Source organism: Elephantulus edwardii, unplaced genomic scaffold, assembly GCF_000299155.1.
Source record: "Elephantulus edwardii isolate Elephantulus edwardi_28Jun2011 unplaced genomic scaffold, EleEdw1.0 scaffold00124, whole genome shotgun sequence".
NCBI lineage: Eukaryota > Metazoa > Chordata > Mammalia > Macroscelidea > Macroscelididae > Elephantulus > Elephantulus edwardii.
The window spans coordinates 7,652,667-7,655,643 of record NW_006399874.1 but is presented as its reverse complement, the minus strand read 5'-3'; the positions used below and the strand labels follow the sequence as shown (position 1 = coordinate 7,655,643).

The 2,977-nt window shown below is 40.5% G+C and overlaps 1 pseudogene; it reads left to right on the top strand.

Moving 5' to 3' along the window:
* The first annotated feature begins 658 nt into the window (after positions 1 to 658).
* Positions 659 to 1,249, top strand: LOC102854163 (annotated as a pseudogene).
* The last annotated feature ends 1,728 nt before the right edge of the window (positions 1,250 to 2,977 follow it).

The following is a 2,977-nucleotide window of genomic DNA, read 5'->3' as shown; positions in this document are numbered from 1 at the left end:
GTGGATCCAAGCAAGATGAAGCTGTTGACAACATCAATCTCCTCTCCATCCATCATGACACTGCCTATTTGTCCAGTGGTAAGAGTCTTTGTTTTCTTGACATTGAGATGTAGTCCATACGATGTAATGTAATCATTCCTTGATCTTTGGCAACAAGTTCAAGTCCTCCTAACTTTCAGCAATAAAGATTGTGTCATCTTCATAATACAGTTTGTTGATGAGTCTACCTCTAATTCTGATGCCATATTCCTCCTCATAAAGTCTATCCTCCTAAATGTTATGTTCTGTATATGAATTGAAAAGGTATGGAGACAAGATACATCCCTGACACATTCCTTTCCTTATTTCGAACCATGCAGTGTTTCTTTGCTCTGTTCTGATGACTACTTCCTGTTCCAAGAATAGGTTTCTCATGAGCACGATTAGGTATTCTGGGATTCCCATTCTTCTCAAGATTAGACACAATTTGGTGCGGTCCACACACAAGTAGTCTTTTCTAGTATTAATAAGAAATACAATTGTGACGGCCGTCCACCGCACCACAGTCCATTCGCGGTCGGCTGAGAAACCAGGCCCTACTGGGCTGCCGTAGCCCCATCTCAGTAGTGGGCGGGGCCAAGGCCGAGGTGACCCAGACAGAGCCGCGGCCGCCAGCGACATGTTCAAGGTAATTCAGAGATCTGTGGGCCCGGCCAGCCTGAGTCTGCTCACCTGGAGAGTCTATGCTTCATCAAAGGACACGCCTGACAAAGATTCCGTCAAGCTTGATGAGCTTTCACTCTATTCAGTTCCGAAAGCTCAATCTAAATATGTAGAAGAGCCAAGGTCTCGACTTGAAGAAAACATTTCACAGCTACGACAGTTTTGCAGTCCATATATAACATGGTGTCAGGAAAAGTACTTCTATGCTAAGCCCAAGATGCAAAATATTGTTCAATGGGGGGTAGACAATTATGGATATCTTCAAAATGCACCTCCTGGATTTTCCCCAAGACTTGGTGTTATTGGTTTTGCTGGTCTTGTTGGACTCATTTTTGCTAGAGGTTCAAAAATGAAGAAGTTGGTATATCCACCTGGTTTCATGGGATTAGCTGCCTCTATCTGTTATCCACAACAAGCCATCAGCATGGCCCAGGTCAGCGGAGAAGCATTATATGACTGGGGTTTACAAGGATACATAGTCCTGGAGTATTTGTGGAAGAACTTTCAAAATCCAGGGAATGTGAAGAATCCACCTGGAAATAAGTAAACTTTGCCTTCCTCTGACCATTTTAAAATCAGTTAAAAACACTGGAAACTCCATACAATAAATCAGTATTTCTACAGAAAAATGGCAGAGAAGTCAGTATTGAATGTGGTAAATTGGCTTTCTTCTTCAGGTAAAACTTTAGTACACATTCTTTGTCTTGGGTGATAACCACATTAAAAAATGGACTAATCTGGAATCTTTTCACCTAGAGATCATGTACAAGCCTTAGAACTCCTTATTCTGGTGTTGCTATTTATGTACATAATTAAAATTCAAAATTCTAAAAGCAAAAAAAAAAAAATACAATTGTTTGTTTTGCCCTTCAGCAAAACCTGATAAATGTTCCAGAAGATGAATATTTATTTCATATTGACATAATGGAAGGAAATAGAATGTGTACAATTTTAACCTGTCATGGTTATAATTCCTTTATTACATTCCTTCTCACTATTTGTGTTGCTTTTAGGATGCCCCATTCCTTGATAGTTTAGAGATGAAAGCACCTGTAAATGATAAAGCCTATAGTCTATGTCCTGATGAATGCCAATGGGGTTTCTTTGACATCTGTGTGTGATAGAGGAAGCAAACCTCTAATGATCTTCACTGCACTCACATGGGCTCAATAACCAACAGAAAAAACATATGCCTATTTTGTTTTTAAGGAACCAAAGACAATTTTTAGGCTTATTTAATATTTTAGCCCATCTGCAAATGATTTCATAAAATCGTAAAGGAACAGATAATTGTCATCAGGGCATTTTCTCTCTCCCTCTTTCTCATTAGCATTGAATCAACTCATACCTGACCCTCCATTGGGCTTACAAGGATAGAATCACACAGGAAGAGGTTGTACATGTTCTTCTCTTAGAGCTGCTGCTGGATTTGAACCCCTAGGGAGATAGGGCCTTTGCTTTAGCAGCACAACCACTTACAGATCAGCATCAGAGCATTTGTTTGTTGTTGTTGTTGTTAGGTGCTACTGAGTTGAGTACAACTCATAGTGACCCTGTGAACAAAGGATCTAAACCCTGTTCTATCCTGTGCCATCCCCACACTTCCAGACACACAAGAGCCCTTTGTGGCAGTCACCATGTCAATCCACCTTGTCGATGGTCTTCCTCTCCTTTAACACCCTTCCACCCTTCTACCACCATGCCCCAAGAATGTGAAGCCAAGTCCATTATTCTTGACTCCAAAGAGCACTCTGGCCACACCCTCTCCAAAATATAGTTCTCTTGGCTGTCCATGGGACGCTCAGTGTTGTTTTCCAGCACCACAGCTCCAATGTGTCAATTCTTTTTTTCTGTCATCCTTATTCATTGCCCAGCTCTAGACACATAGTAAGTGATTGGAAAGACTGACCTGAGTCAGGCACACCTTAGTCCTCAAACTGACATCATTACTCTTCAATTATTTGGAGAGAACACCATGAGGACAATATGAACACTAGAGGAATGAGTATAGTTATAGTAGTGTAGTTGTAGTGCCCAGATTGGAAGTCAGTTGAAATGAGGAAAAACAGTAGCAAACATCATTTAATAATTGGGACATGGAAATGTATGTGAATATTGGAAAACTGGAAACAGTTAAAAATAAATTGGAATTCATGAACATCAATACCAGCTTTGACCACTCTGAATCAGATAATTATATGGTATTCTACACCGGGAATATATAGAGAGAGATCAGCTGGCCCAGTGGAGAGAAAGCATTGCTACCAAGTCAAAG